This window comes from Lathyrus oleraceus, chromosome 7 (assembly GCF_024323335.1).
Source record: "Lathyrus oleraceus cultivar Zhongwan6 chromosome 7, CAAS_Psat_ZW6_1.0, whole genome shotgun sequence".
Taxonomy (NCBI): Eukaryota; Viridiplantae; Streptophyta; class Magnoliopsida; order Fabales; family Fabaceae; genus Lathyrus; species Lathyrus oleraceus.
Genome location: NC_066585.1, coordinates 460851662 through 460869127, shown reverse-complemented (window position 1 = coordinate 460869127; position 17466 = coordinate 460851662). Strand labels below are relative to the sequence as shown.

The 17466-nt window shown below is 37.7% G+C and overlaps 1 non-coding gene across 1 annotated transcript; it reads left to right on the top strand.

Moving 5' to 3' along the window:
• Positions 1-885: 885 nt before the first annotated feature.
• On the top strand, positions 886-992 carry LOC127109976 (small nucleolar RNA R71). The gene has a single exon (XR_007797216.1). It is a non-coding gene; the product is annotated as a small nucleolar RNA R71 (small nucleolar RNA).
• The last annotated feature ends 16474 nt before the right edge of the window (positions 993-17466 follow it).

The window sequence follows — 17466 nt, the reverse complement described above, 5'->3', positions numbered from 1 at the left end:
CCTTTTAGTAAGTAGTACATTAGATATACATGCACCTTTTAGACAAGAACAACAAAAGTGGATCCCGTAGAGTACTACGGATGCGTAGGGGTGCTAATACCTTCCCTTCGCATAATCGGCTCCCGAACCCAAGATTTGGTTGCGAGACCTTGTCTTTTCCTTTCCTCTTTTCAGGTTTACTTCGAGCGTTTCCTTTCCCTCCTTTGGGATAAATAACGCACGGTGGCGACTCTTCTGTCATTCTCTTTTTTCGCCGGTTGTTTTTTCGCATTCCTTTTTTCAGGTTGCGACAGGTAGCTATGAAGTTTTCCATCATTATTTCTAAGTTTGATTTCCTAAGAGCATTTTGAGTATTTGTGGCAGCTTTATGATATCCTGGTGGTACAGCAGGTGATGGTTTGGTGCATACAATGCATTATTGTTTTTGTATGAAAAGTTATGATGGTTCTTCTAATCTGGGTTATAGGTGTTTGAGTAAGGATTTCCTTAAGCATAGTTCACCTGGTCTGTGGAGGTTCCTGTCAAGAGTTGACATTCTAGGGAAATATGCCCTTGAACTCCACATATCTCAGAGTTTGGTGCTACGGCAGCCACGGTGGTTGCTGGTGTTATGGTCAAGTTGTCTATCTTTTGAGTAAGAGCATCTACCTTGGCGTTGACATGGTCAAGACTGCTTAATTCGTGCATGTCGCCCTTCGTTTGAGTTTTCTCTCCAGAGGTTCTTTCGCTTCCCCATTGGTAATGATTCTGGGCCATACTTTCAATGAGTTGATAGGCCTCATTGTATGGTTTATCCATCAGTGCGCCACCTGCGGCGGCGTCTATTATCAATCTTGTATTATATAAGAGACCGTTGTAAAATTATGGATGATCAACCATTCTTTTAGACCGTGATGTGGGCAAAGCCTCATCATGTCTTTGTATCTCTCCCAAGCTTCAAAAAGTGATTCATTATCCTTTTGTTTAAACCTGTTTATTTGGGCTCTTAGCATAGTTGTCTTACTAGGTGGGAAATATCGGGATAAGAAGACTTTCTTCAACTCGTTCCACGTAGTAACAGAGTTGGATGGTAGAGACTAGAGTCAAGCTCTAGCTCTATCTCTTAATGAAAATGGGAAAATACGTAGTCTTATAGCTTCTGGGCTGACACCATTCACTTTCACTGTGTCTGCGTATTGCAAAAATAATGACAAATGTAGGTTCGAGTCCTCCGTGGGACTACCTGAAAATTGGTTTTGTTGTACAGCTGACAACATCGAAGGTTTTAGCTCAAAATTATCCGCCTCGATGGCAGGGGCAACAATGTTGTTATATGGTTCATCTTTGGTTGAATAACTGATTTTGAAGTAGGGATGTTAAGGTCAGGAAGATTTATCTTGATACGATGTTCTCGTATCAAGTCTCGTATCCGGCGTTCTAATCTAAGATAACGCTCAGGTTCGTCGAACTGTAGCTTTAATTTCTCGCCTTGAGAGCGAGTACTTGGCATACACTCGATAAATGTAGAAAGGGAAAAAAAATAGTTTGTCTTAGTTTATACTGGGCAACACTGGAGTTACGATATCGACTAAATTAGTCCCCGGCAACGGCGCCAAAAACTTGATCGCGACTTAGTAAGTATATGGGAATCGTGACTACAAGTGCAAAGTCCTATCGCGTAGTTTTAAAGATTATCAAACCCACAAAGACTAATAATTGAACGTATTGTTATCTAATGTTACTATGTAAATCTAAGGCTGATGATCGTTCTAAGATTGGAGGGATGAAGAGAAATAGCTATAACGTAAATAGAATATTAATAAAGATATGAGATAGAGGGGATATCAGTATGTAACGCATCAACCTTCGGGGATCCAATAGATAGTTGGTGTAATCTTATTGGTCAAAATATTCTTCAGTAGAAATTATTTATAGAAAAGACTTAGTCTCACACTCTCGTTTTAATTGACTCTGACCATACTCCTAAACCAGAATGCTTGGCTCTCGCGGTCTTATTTTGAGTTTAAAAGTAATTTTTGAATATGAATAAAGTCTAATTAATCCTAAAGCGCTCTCGCTGTGTTTAGGATTAATGCCTAGTTTCAGCTATCTCGTTAAAATCTCAAACTCTCGTTCTTGTTGACCGTAACCTTAGTTTGTTTTCTACTCTCGTACGAAAAATAGTTTGATTAAAATAAGAAACTAAAAACCGGAAAAATAAGTTTTATAAAAACTAACACTAATTTTCTACGAATCCCGTCCTTTTAAAGGTCTTTACATACTGATACCTAAGGGTTTAGTCGGACATAGATCCGGTAACAGACATGCTATTTGGAAAATCAAACATGCAATAAGGCATAAATAAATAAAATAACAATCAAAATAAAACCTGGATTACGAATTGAGAACTGGAACTAAATCTTGATTCTTTGATTAAAATAATGTCGGCAGGCTTTGGCAATGAGTAACTGTTATAATTAAATTCAAATGCGTAAATAATAAATCGCAATAGTCCCCGGTGTGGAGAAACTATCACTGTTACAAAGTAGGAAAAACTGCCTAGGAAACTAAAAGAAAATCATTCTGACTAAAAATAATTCGTAGATTGAAAACTGGAAGAAGAGAGAGAGAGCGTCCCTCTGGCGTGTATAAACTTCCCTCCTTATACATTTTCCACATTTCTAATTTGTAGTCGAAGGTGAGTGGATTCGTGCCTAGAATCATGGAGAAAAAGTGGGGAAGACTAGGTTGTGGCGGTTGCCACAACCCTATTCTTTGACTCCGTGGCGAGCGCCACAATTATAGGGCTAAGTGCCACAAATCTTCATGCTTGGTGGAGGGCGCCACCACCTCCTTTGGTTCATATGGCGGGTGCCACACATCTAGGTGATGGGCACCACAAGCCCATTGGGTGTGGTGTCCCATTATCTCTATTTTTCTCCATTTTCTTCTCTTTTTTTCCTTTTTGCTATTTTCCACTTTCCTTGCTGTAAATCTTTCATTCGATAAATACCTGTAATAAACGTAGAATATTGCGTAATAATAAGTGTTAATCAAGTAAAAAGCAATGCATATGAAGCCAAAAATACGATACGTTTTCGCGTTATCAAACTCCCCCATACTTAAACCTTTGCTTGTCCTCAAGCAAATGTCGCGTATATGAAAAAAGTTTTGTAAAATATTTGCAGCATACATTATCAAGTCTCGTAGAAGACACAGTTGCATTCGGATACTCATTCTAGTCTATAAACTTTACTTTAGTTCAAAATTGTATTAACAGGTACTCACTTCCACACTAAGGGTGTCGTTGGAACACATAGTCGTAATATTGCAACCATAAGTCTCCCTCCTATACAAACCAATCTGAATCATTTTGTCATGCCTAAGCCGACCTTACTAAACCTTCTTTTTATCCTTTTTCATTCTGGTGCAATCACATTAAGTCCGTTATCCTTTCACATTCATAGCAAGATAATTTGTTAAAGACTATGATCTCATCATTATTTATTTATTTCTTTTTCGCACTTTGGCTCAAATAACAGTTAAAGATGGTGATACCGTTGGGGGTGAGGATCACCTAACTTAGAGGGAACAACATTTTTCATGCATTTCGTAATCTTTTCTTCTTTTAAGCCTGAAATCATACACTTATTTGCATTGACTTCTTGCGTAGTGTGTGCTAGGATGGTGTTGACTGCTAGATAAACTACTTAAGGAAATATTAAAGGATAGAATTTAAAGTTATGGCATGACAAGTACTCAAATCGATCTTATATTTGGGAGATTTAAGGTATTAAAACAATACTGATCTTACAAAGTTTTTCCAAATCTCCACAATTCAACCTCAGTTTTATTTATAGGTTAGAATTTTTAAAAGATGCATTGTATCTCTAAGTCTAGATTTTTGCAAAAAAATATTGTATGGCTTAAGCAAATGGGTGAATTAGTAAATAACGAAAACCACGCATAAAGACTCGACATCACATTGATATTTAACTTGACTGACACTTTAACAAAAATAACAAAAGGAAATAACAAAAACAATAATTTAAATCTACCTAGAAAGCGATAAATAAAAGCGGTAAAGATTCCTCCCCCATACTTAAACCTTGCATCGTCCCCAATGCAACGATATAAGATAGGAAAGAAAGGTAGAACCTGGGTATCCTGCTATTGGCGCCTTCTGCCACGTGTACGTGCACGTCCACTGTTTCCAGACTGGTGAGGTGGCGTGTAGTTTTGGAGATCTTCCACACGCATTGTCAATGTTGCCATTTCATCGATCAAGCCAAACATGTTTTGTTCGGTTCTGAAAGCGTAGTCGTGCTGATCATGCTGCATTTAGCGAAGGATTTGCATCATTTCAGTTTGTTGAGCTTCCATGTTTTGGATTTGTAGGTCACGCTGAGCGTCTAATTCGCTTCGCCGCAGCAGTTCAGCATAGATCTCATCAAGAGTGGCTAGTGCCACATTTCTTCTTCTGGGTCTTTGATTGGAAGATGTACCTGCAACATTTTCAAATGACATGTGTGTGGTGTATGGGTCAGTAGCGGGGGCAGTTTGCTCCGGAATGTGATCATCGTCGGTGTCCCCGCCAGCAGCTACATTCTCAGGAATGTGCGCGGGGACTTGGTTAGGCACCAGATCATTTGTATAACAATAATTATCCGAGTTACGCACATTTGTGCGATTTGGATTTGGGAGGATGAAATCTTGTAAGACATTATTTGCAATTATTAAATTGAATTTTCCGTCTGGCCTTCATTTTATTAATTTCATGCTCCTTGCCATATCTATGTCAATGGCATGATGCGGGAGCGGGGTTAGCCTGGGGAATTTTTCTTCGAGTTCTAGGACTCTGGCTATGGAGGTTATTAAACCTCCAAAAATAATCGGCCCTCGCTTCACATTGACAATGGCATGTATGTGAGATAGCATAAAAGTGACGGTATTCACCTTTTGTGGCAAAAATGTGGGGAACAAATAAAAGAGTTCTCTTTCGTTCACCTTGTTAGAATTTGGTCAGCCAAAAATCGTGGACACCAATATTTAGCAGAAGTATCGAATAGTTGGGTTGTGAATTAAAGTCGCTCTATTTCCCTCAAAACTATGGGTTACTATACCGGTTATTGCCCTCCAAAATGGTTGGAAGGCGTGTTGCCAACCCTCAGTATTTGGGACCTCGCTTACTATGCCATCCCCATTGGGGAAATGTAGCAGATCCGCTAGTTGGGAAAATGTAAGGGCATATTCGACGTTGAATAAACGAAACTGGCTAGTCCCACTGGAGCAGTTTGTGTTGGGTGTGGGACTAAAAATTAACGAGCTTAGGAATTCTAGTGTTAATTGAGCATAGACAGGATCCTTAAGGGATAGAAAATAATTTAAATTTAAAGTGTCTAGCATATAGTTAACACTATCTAGAATTCCTAAGGCAAATAAACAGGGTTCATCGGTGTACCTTGTTGATTTGATCTTTCTTGCGCTTAGAGACGTATGCGTCTCTTCTTGTAATTCACCTGCCTCTCCGTTTCTGAACACTATTTTGTATTCCCTCATCTGTGCCATGATGAATTTTACACTTCTTATGTAATATGGTAAGAATATGGCAAGAGGGAGAAGAATTATGCTTATGAGAGGTTTGATTTGTTGAGGTTATGTTGGTGGTTTATATAGAGGTGATGGTGGTTGAAAATTTATTGATGAAATAAATTGCATTTACGGTATTCAATGTCTTGTTCAAAGAATTTTGAAAATGGTTGAAAAGGCTTTAAGGCATTGTCAATTATGCAAGGGACAAAACCATTAAGTGATTTGATGTGACAATAATACAGCAGCGTGCGCGTGAAGGCTTGTGTAGTGGCTGACGCCATTTTTAATGTTCGTGGCGGGCGCCACTAGGGGCTTGTGACGGGTGCCACAACCCTCACATGGGAGCCACAGTTGTGTGTGGCAGGCGCCACATGCAGTGTGGTCTTCCCTATGTGTGTGCCTTTATATTTGCTTTGACCATAATTTTCAATTGACTTTTAGTTTACCGGCATGGAATAATGGTTTAATAACTAGTTAGAAGAGAACCAACATAATATATAGGTAGGAACAATGAACATGATATAGTTAAATGAAATTAAAATGCAAAATTGAAGAATAAAAGGATGGAGTAGACGGGAGAAGGTAATATAATTTGTCTACTGGAATAAAAATAAACAAAGTAATTAAATAAATTCTCAATGTGTAAAAACAAATAACAATAAAACTCCAAACAAGAAAATAAAATAAAAGTCATTAAATCGGTAATACTCCAATAAATTAGTCATTACGGCGACTGCTGGTAGGAGGAGCGAACGAGTAGAAGTGTTGGTAAATGTGATCCAGGTTCTCTGTCACTACATCCATAAAGTCGTGGAATTCTACGCGTAGGGTGCTCAGCTCGCCTCTCAAGTTGGCGACGTCTGTCTGAACAACTCCGATGGCATCAGCATGATCAGTGACAGGTGCAGCAGGAATAGTTGGGGCGTGTGATTCAGCGTCAGAGAGATAATTGTCATAGTGGTCGTAGATTTGGGGTGTCTCTAGAGGAGAAGGTGGTGCATCTGGTGGTCCATCCAAATCATAGATCCAGTTGTTCCTATCATGTACACTCGTCCTAGGGTCTGGTAGGGTAAATAGGTGTACTACTTCGCGGTTAATTAGAAATTCGAACACATCTGGACCTAGGTTCCTAATGATCCCGGTGTTGAAGCAAAAGTCGATATTCATTGGTCGTATTCCACCTAAAGGGGTGAGCCTGATAAGTGGTTGTCTCAGCCCGATGGCATTTGCTATCATGGTCACTAAGCCTCCCACTAAGATTGGTCCATGGTCTTCTTGTGTTATACGGTACAAATTAGCTATCATGAAGGTAGTGGCGTTAACAGGTCGGGCATGTGATGCATAATACATTATAAAGAGTTTGTCTTTAGACACAAAGGTTCTGTTATGTTCCTTTCCAAATAAGGTGTGAGATAGGATCTTATGAAAGTAACGAATGACAGGGTTATGGATGTTCTCTGAATGCATAAGGTCTGGCTCGGGATGATCATTTCCTGTGATGCTACCCCAAAAGAGATCTAATGGATGGTCTACCTGCCTGTCTTCCTGGGTGATGCTAAAGGTATCAGGACCATTAGGGCATCCTAGGAGTTCAGCCATTTCTCTATGGGTGTAGCGGTAGTCATTATCAAACAACCTAAAGGTGATTGGACCTTTGTTAAATCTCATACCATGGTTTGGCAGGTACACTATGGAGCTTAGGAATTCTAAAGTCAACCTACTGTAGGAACTAAATTTTCTTTTGATAGCAAAGGTGCCCAAGCCTAGTTTAAAATTTTGAGCAAGGTTAGAATATAGGAGAAAGTGTTTCTTTGAAATCCATATATACAAGCCCATTTGATGTGGTGGCCCATTATCTCTATTTTTCTCCATTTTCTTCTCTTTTTCTTTCCTTTTTGCTATTTTCCACTTTCCTTGCTGTAAACCTTTCATTCGATAAATACCTGCAATAAACGTAAAATACTGCATAATAATAAGTGTTAATCAAGTAAAAAGTAACGCATATGAAGCCAAAAATATGATACGTTTTCGCGTTATCAGTAATGACTATCATCACAATAAACTCAAAAAGTAATTCCCATTTTGGAGCTATGGTTATAGGTGCAATAACCAAAATTTTCTTAATCAACATAAAATAATTTAAACACTCATTATCAAAAATAAAATCACTTTTTTTAACAACAAGGTTGCGCAAATGCTTTGGATTCTTATAGAAGTCTTTAATGAAACGTCGATAAAATTTTACATGTCCTATAAAACTTATCATTTCCTTCACATTTACGTATGGTGGTAATTTTTCTATGATCTATATTTTTGAATGATCAACTCCAAAGCCTTTTAAATAGACTGTGTTCCCTAAGAGAATCCCTTATGTAACCATTAAATGAAAATTTTCCTAATTTAAAATAAGAACAATCTCAACGCATATTTTTAAAATGACATTAAATTGATTAAGACAAGTGTCCAAATATTTTCCAAAATATAATAATCATTTATGTATATCTCTATAGAATTTTCAATCATATCATAAAAGATAGAAAGCATACAATTTTGAAAAGTAACTAGAGCATTGCATAAATTGGAGGTCATCCTTCGATAGACTAAAACTCTAAAAGGGTATGTAAATTGTGTCTTATCTTGATCATATGGATAAATAAATATCTCGTTTTAACCTGAGTGTTTGTCCAAAAAATACTAAAAGGCTTGTCCATCTAACCTCTCTAACATTTGATCCATGAATAGTAGTGGAAAGTGGGATTCCTTTTAACTAAGTAAAATATCATATATTCAATGCACATCCTCCGTCAGATAACACCATGAGTTGATATCAACTTGTTCTTCTTGTTTCTAACCTCGTTTCTAACCATTGATGAAAGTAAACTATGCCATCATTTTATTATGTTTCATCCGTTCAATTCAATTAAATTTAGTAATTAATTTAGTGTTTTGATCATGAATTATAAGTAGTTTCATAAGTTTCATCACTTTCATAAAGTTTATAATATTATTTAAGCAATATGACGTTTTGGGAAAGGTTTGATCTAGTTGTAGCACTAGAAATCAAGAAGAATCCAGACACGTCCATACGCGTATCATACGCACCCTGACGCTCTCATATGCATACAGACATTCCTAGATGCATATTAATATTCTCAAACGCATATAGACATTCTCATACATGTCTTACGGGTTTTCAGATGAAAAACCTTTATGCCCATACATATATGGACACTCGTACGCATAACACACATGCACATATGCGTCCATACACCTCCATACGCATCCAAAAGGTTTTGGAGTCGAAAACCCCTATGTCCATCAGGTGATCCTAGAATTTGTATATATTGCATTAATACATATGTATTAGGGGGATATGATAACCATAGACCAAGAATAAATAAGTCTCTATTTCATTATTAATATTAGTATATGTGTGAGAATTAAATCACATTCTTGTGATGGAAAGTCACTAACTCATAAAAAATTATGACATAAAGCTTGTTGACCAACATTAGATTGCATCGGAATTTTTTGTTGTTGCATTATAACATGATAAATGAATGATTAATTTATATATGTTGCATTAATACATATATCTCAGGGGTTATGATAATCATAGACCAAAAATAAATAAGTGTCTATTCCATGATTAATCTTAAGACAAGTATGAGAGAATTAAATGACATCATTGTGATGGAAAGTCACTAACTCAAAAATTTATGACATAAAATTTGTTGATAACCCTTGTAGTAAAATTTTTTGTTCTTTTATAGAAAGTATCTATATAAATAGATTGAGGGTTTAATTAACCCTTTTTCTCTCCCCCTCACCCCCTTTCTCTCTCTTTTATATATATATATATATATATATATATATATATATATATATATATATATATATATATATATATATATATATATATATATATATATATAAAAGTCCTATTTATACTACTCAAAACACAGAAGTCATATTAGTAAATCATATAAAATACAAATAGACTACTACTCTTCATAGATATTTTTAACAAGAAACAATGCCCAAAAACTTCTGAAGAGGTAAAGAAAGTAAAAATATCAGTGGTTAAATACTACCTCCGTTTTTTATTATATGTCACTTTGGAAAATTATTTTGTACCACAATATAAGTCGTTTTATAATATCAATGAATCATTAATGTTATTTTTCCTATTTTACCCTTAAATATTTATTATTTTCTCTCCTTTCAATTATATCAATTTATCTTTCCAATACAATTAATGAAGGATAATTTTGTAAAATTATTCATAATTTATCTTTTTCATACCATAATTATTACATTTCTTAATACGTGTGAAAAGTCAAAAACGACTTATAATAAAAAACGGAGGGAGTATATATTGGTCTCAGGCCAATTATATAAAGAAAAAATAATCACTCTTTTGTTCATATATTTGAACACGAAAGAAGAAAGAAGTGTGATGGATAAGATATACATAAGAGTATGTGACAATCACGAACAAGGTCATTCATGTGAATTTCTATTATCTTATGATCCAAGACAACATCACCTATGTTAAGTAGTATTGTTATTCAAGTGGCTTCAAACACATTAGAGAAGTGTATTGAAATAAAAATATTTTTCAAAGACTTAAACAACAATATACAATTTGATTTTTAAAAAGGAGAAGAAGAAAAGAAAAATAACTCATACACAAAAGATAATAAAGTAAAAGATAATGGAAAAGAAAGAAATACACTAAAATTATAGTAGTCGGCCTTAAAACCATGCTCTAGTCTTCAAGAATTACTCTTTAATATTTTCATTATCACCATAATTTTAACAATTGATCAATTTACATTAAATTTTTACTAAGGTAACATGCCCCTTTATAACTTATCAAAGTTTCAAGAGAACAAACTTTCCTTGATTCAAAATCACGTATCATAATAAAACAACACTGATTACTCTCTCGATATTAAATTATACTTTAAGTTAGTTTAAAACTTTGAACAAGGTTGGGATATAGGAGAAAGTGTTTCTTTAAAATCCGTATATACAAGACCTTATTTTATAGTAAAATATTTATTAAAAAAATTAAAGACCTGGATTCGGGGATTTTTTACCGAATTAACCCACATTTTCGAAGAAATTCCCAAAATAATCCAGTTTTCAAAAAATTTCCCAATATACCCCACTTTTAGAAGGAGGCGCCAATTGGATTGGCGCCCCCTCTTAAAAATTGCAAGGAGGCGCCAATTGGATTGGCTAGGGCAGGTGCCCTAGCCAATCCAATTGGCGCGTAATTTTTAAGAGGGGGCGCCAATCCAATTGGCGCCTCCCTTAAAAAAGCCTCAAATGAAAAAACCTTCAACATGAAAGTTGTAGATATTTTCAAGACAGTGAATTTGGATATAAATTTTGCATCATTTGTATTTTTTATGAGAAAGTTATGGGCAGTTGAAGTTGGACTTCTGAGTTTTTCAACTGTTATCTGACCTATAATATTTTGTATTATTGCATGTGTTTCTTTTAGGAATATGAATTTTTGTCCAACATAACATTTGAATTAGACATCTTAAATTTTCCAATGCACTTGGTCCCACCTCAAAATAATTAAAAATGTGTGAGTTAGGTCCCTGCGAACTTGACCCAAAATTAGGGTTTATGTCAAAACAAGTGTATGTGAATTTTGCCAAAAGGGACCAACTTCAAGCCCTTTAGTTTGAATGACAAAAGCCTCAAATGACAAAACCTTCAACATAAAAGTTTTAGATCTTTTCAAGATAATGAATTTGGACTAAAGTTTTGCATCATTTGCAATTTTTATAAGAAAGGTATGGGCACCTGAACTTGGACTCTTTGACATTTTAACTGTTATCTGACCTATAATGTTTTGTATTATTTCATGTGTTTGTGTTAGAGTTATGAATTTTTGTCCAACATAACAAGTGAAGTAGACATCTTAAATTTTCCAATGCACTTGGTCCCACCTCAAAATAATTAAAAAAGAGTGAGGTAGGTCCTTGCGAACTTGACCCAAAATTAGGGTTTCTGTCAAAACATGTGTATGTGAATTTTGCCAAAAGGGACCAAATTCAAGCCCTTCAACATAACAATAACAAGCCCTTGAATTAGGGTTTCTGACCTATAATGTTTTGTATTATGATATGTGTTTAATTTAGAATTATGAAAGAAACCTAATGTTTGGAGTTTACACAAAGATAAATTTGACATAATACGAATTGATATTAATAAAATTTGGATTTTACACAAAGAATCCTAATGGTGATGACTGGGATCACCTAACCGACCTCCGGTCCCACATCCCCTAGCTACCCTAACCCTTGGCCCTAACCCACGTTGACGATTCTGCACCGGTGTTTGTTCATCTGATGGTCCAGGAGCGTCATTACCTCCTACAGGAGAAGATCCGTTGAGGTATTCAGCCAACTCAGCATAGTCTTCAGTATTCAATGATGGTGTACCGGCGTAGCTAAGCTCATGACCCATGCCAGAGAAGTTGGGGTGTGGTTGACTCATGGATGGGCGACCAGGACGGTTGAAGGGAGACATAGGTGTGAATGATGGGTCTAGGAACGGTTGGAAAGGTTGTTGGGGTGTTTGGAAAGGGTATGGTTGTGGGATGTTTTGGTATTGTGATGTTTGGGGTTCTTGACTACGGTAGGAGGAGGGGCGGTTAGTGTTTTGGCTAAGGCGACTTTGGTAGGGTGATGGTGTGGGTGCGAAGCGATGTTCGGTTGAAGGTTGATGGTCCATTTGTTGGTGGTGGTATGGGGGATGTTCTTGGTATTGGGGTTGGGTGAATGGCATGTTTTGGTTGTATGTTTGTGTGTTTGTGGAACGGAAAGTTTGACGGATAGGTGGTTGGGAGTAACCGGGCTGAGAATGTTGTTGGGGGTTAGATGTTGATCCTTCTTGTGTGTAACTTGTCTGGCGTGGGTCGTAGAGGTACATATCATCGGCGATGAATTGAAATCCAACCGATCTATACCAAGCCATATAAGTACGACTCGATTTTACCTCATTTGGCATGACTGCGTCAGTTAAGACATGGTCATGACGGTGCTTCCACTTGCGGCACTCTGATCTTGCGAAGGTTTGCCAAGGGTTGTAGTTCCATTGGTCGTTCACTTTACGCATATTCCATTCTCCTAGGCTAGCTGGGGGGTCTGGGATATTCTGGACCATACCGAACTGCAGCTTCACACGATCGGTGTTGTGCATCTCCACTGTTGTGAACCGTATTATCGGTGTGCATGTTGTCCATACGGCTGCGTCTTCAGGGTTGATCTGATGCTCATGATCCATATTAAGGTATGGACGCCAAATGAACTGAAATGTTAAAGACAACAGGATTTAAATGAATGTAGAAAAAGTCAACATAATATGACGAATTAATGAAGTTATTTTGCTTACGTCTGTCGGTCGAAGGTGATCCAACAGGTTGCGATACTGAGTAATACAGTGTCTCGGACATCTGCTGTAATTCATACCACGTGCCGACCATCTACACCAAAAAGTTAAAATAAATTAGTTATGGGTACTAAACTGTAAGGAAGGAAGTAAAGATATAGCAATTTAAACAACTTACTTTTTTGCATATGGAAAAGTGAAGGGGTTGTTATTGACCGGTGCTAGAGACGGTAGTCTTGACCATCCCCATGCTTGTAGCAAAACAGCACATCCAGAAAATGTAGAAGTGTCTTTGTGGGAGTTTTTGCACAACGAACTATAGAGATAGGCCAGACATGCGGATCCCCAACTATAACTACCTATTCTATCTATATGTCTAAGTAAAGGTAAGTACATAATATGCATGCTAGAACCACTACCTTCGGGAAATAAAAAGGATCCTAGTAACAACATAATGTAACACCTAGTTTTGATGATTCGAGCATCTTCGGTAGAATGCTCATCTAAATAAAAACTATTATAATATGACTTTAGGCGTGAGAGTAGTATACCTTGACCTCTAGCATTATCATCTAACAAATCAGTGTTTAAAAGCTCCATGCAAATTGAATTTGCATAGTTGGTCTTACCATTAACAGCTTTGCCTTCAATTCGTAGTCCTAAAAGCATGTAGACGTCTTCTAACGTCACGGTACACTCACCGGTTGGAAACCAAAATGTGTGTGTCTCTGGCCTCCATCTTTCGCATAAGGCTAGAATGAACTTGTTATCTATAGACCAAGACATAATCTTGCTAATGTGACCAAAACCGGCGAGTTCAACATAAGGTTGAATCATCGGGTCCATTGCGACAAATTCGTGGACTCGAGTTCGAAACCTTGATACATCCTATAATAGAAATAATGTAACACTTCACTAAGTTGGTATTTTAAAATAAAATGGGGTTGGTGGAGATGAAACATAAAAAATAAGTATAAGAAAAAACTTACGTATGTTGCGATGTTTGCAACTGTTCCTCTGTGTGCTTCGCCCATTGTGAGTAAAGACATATTGTTGGGGAGTTGGTGTAGATGAAATTGGAAGATTTTGTTGAAGATGAAATTGTAAAAGAATTAATGTAGATGAAGTAGTGAGAATGTTGGTGTGGAAGAATTGTTGAAGGAGTGGATGAATTTATAGGCAAATGGAGGAGAGCATAAAAAATTGTGTTTGCATGGTGTCTCCACCTCATTTGGCGACCATGTACAATAATAAAGAGGGGGCGCCATTCAAATTGGCGACACCATAGGGTACATGCATGCAAGGCTAGTTCTGAATGCTTGGTTTCGAGGACTGACTACATGGGGGCGCCATTCAAATTGGCGACCATGTACAATAATAAAGAGGGGGCGCCAAACCAATTGGCGCCACCTTCTGCATGTCTGACACGTGGCATTGCTGTCTCCTGCATGCTGAACAACTCACTTATGGATGGCTTGCATGATTGACACATCATCTCTGACCATCTTAGGTGTCCGACATGTGTATGTCTTGTCTCCTGCATGCTGATGACTAACTTCTTGATAGTTTGCCTGGTTGACACATCAAGTCACACTGTCTTGCAGGATTGACACATCATCTCAGACACGTGGCTCTCTAGTATCCTGCATGCTGAAGACTCACTTCTGTCTTGAATAGCTAGCATGCTTGACACATCAACTCATGACTAGCTAGCGTGCTTGACACATCAATTCACACTGTATTGCATGACAGACACCTCATCTCAGAAATGACTTGCATGCTTGACACATTATCTCAGAGTAGCTAGCATGTTAGACACTGATACCATCTATTTAAGTGTCTTACTATCAACATCCAAGACACTTCACTCACATTCATCTGCACTTGCAAAATAGTTTTCATCCCCAAAATGTCATCTTCATCATTATACAGTATCAACGTTCACTGCAACGGTGAAACTTTTGAGTCTGAGCTTCATGGTTTTTGTTTTAGAAACACTGATACCATTAGAGTCACGATGAAGAGAAATGCAACCTTTTTGCATTTCAAAAAAAGAATACAATCCTTTATAGCATCAGGTATTGTGTCAAAGATGACATATCAAAATCCTATATTTTTTGAGAATGGTCAATGCAAGTTTTTCCCCCTTAAGATACGAGACGATGAAGATGTTGAAAGCATGTTTCTTAGTCATGAACATTCAGGCATGGATTGTATCGAGTTGTACATTACTCTACAACCATGTATACCGTCTCAACAGTCTCAACTAACCGATCAGGATCCAGCTGGTGAAGATGCTGCAGATGATGCACAATGGTCAGATGAACTCAACCCAGAAGCAGAAGTAGAGGTCGACGTTGTTGATGAAGAAGAAGAGGAGACTGAGATACAGGTTGATCACATCCTGAATAACGACGATGAAGATGAGGCTCAACCACCACCAATACCTCCTACTCATGCCTATATTCCTCCTCAACATATGACAAATATGGATCTTCACGACGATGAAACGTCCGACAGTGTCTTCTATAATCCGTATCCGGGACCAGTAGGCGAATTAAAGGTGGGAGACATGTTTCGTACCAAAGAGGAATGTGTCTTGGCAATCAAAAAATACCACATGAACAACTTTGCTGACTTTACGGTGAAACGCACTGATTCTAGAAGGTATGTTATCGAATGTCGTAACATGCTTTGTAAGTTTCGTTTGGCTGCATCTTACAAGAAGAAAAATGACTCTTGGGAGATCGCTTCAATAGACCCACCACACAGTTGCGTCGCAACAACCGTTGAACAAGATCACCGTAAACTGAGCACAGCTTTGATATGTCGAGACATTCTGCCATTGGTAAATAAAGACCCATCAGTGAAGGTGAGTATAATTATATCCCATATCCGAACAACATATAATTATACTCCATCTTACAAGAAAGCATGGATTGCGAGGACAAAGGTTGTTGAGCAGGTTTTCGGCAACTGGGAGGACTCATTCAAGGAATTACCACGGTTTTTATGGGCACTAAAAACTTATGTCCCAGGAACTGTGGCAATTTTGGAGACAGTGCCAGCAATGATGCCAGACGGAACCTGTGTTACAGGTAATAGAATATTTCACCGTCTCTTTTGGGCATTTGACCCGTGCATCAAAGGTTTCGCTTTCTGCAAACCTCTCCTGCAAATTGATGGCACTTGGTTATACGGAAAATACAAGGGTACTTTGCTCATGGCAGTTGCACAAGACGGTAACAACAATGTATTTCCCATTGCCTTTGCTCTTGTTGAAGGTGAAACGGCTGCTGGATGGGGTTTCTTTCTTCGACATCTCAGAACGCATGTCGCTCCACAAGCCAATCTATGTCTGATTTCTGATAGACATGCTGCCATCGAAAGTGCCTACAACAACCATGACAACGGATGGCATGATCCTCCTTCTACACATGTCTACTGTATCAGACACATTGCACAAAACTTCATGCGTGCTATAAAAGATAAGAATCTTCGCAAGAAGGTGGTGAATATTGGGTATGCTTTAACTCAACCGTCTTTTCAATATTATCGTGATGAGATTCGACTGTCTAATGAAGACGCGGGGAGATGGATAAATAACATCCTAGTAGAGCAGTGGACAAGAGCATTTGACGGTGGTTGTCGATGGGGCCACATGACAACAAACATTGTGGAATGCATGAACGGGGTTTTCAAAGGAATTCGAAACCTGCCGATAACCGCCTTGGTAAGATCAACCTATTATAGGTTGGCTTCTATGTTCGCAACCAGAGGTGAAAAATGGAGTGCAGTGTTAATGTCCGGACAAGTATTCAGTGAGTGTTGCATGAAGGTCATGAAAGAGGAGAGCATCAAAGCTACGACACACGCTGTAACAGTGTTTGACCGTCATAGACAAAATTTCAGCGTCCAGGAAACAATGGCCAACAGCGAGGGGAGACCAAATTTAGCCTACGCGGTTAAACTACACAGAAGTTGGTGCGATTGTGGAAAATTTCAGGCCTTCCGCATACCTTGCTCCCATGTCATTGCAGCATGCGCTTATACTCGTCAAGACGCTTACACCCATTTATCTGATGTGTACAAGGCCAACACCATCATGAATGTATATAGTCAAAGCTTTTCAGTACTACCAATGGAGGATTACTGGCCTCCATATGAAGGAGATATTGTTTGGCACAATGAAGAGATGCGTAGAAAGAAGAAAGGAAGGCCAAACAGCACACGTATAAGAACAGAGATGGATTCCACAGATAAAATGATAAGATTATGTAGTATCTGTCGTCAACCAGGACACAACAAAAACAATTGTCCCAATCAAGGAGCATCATCTAGATCTTAAGCTTATTGTAACATGATATCTAGATCTTAAGCTATTTGTAACATTGTATCTAGATCTTATGCTTTTTGTAACATTGTATTTCTGTAACAATCAATCATTATATATCATTAAGTTCTTGTTACAACGAGTTT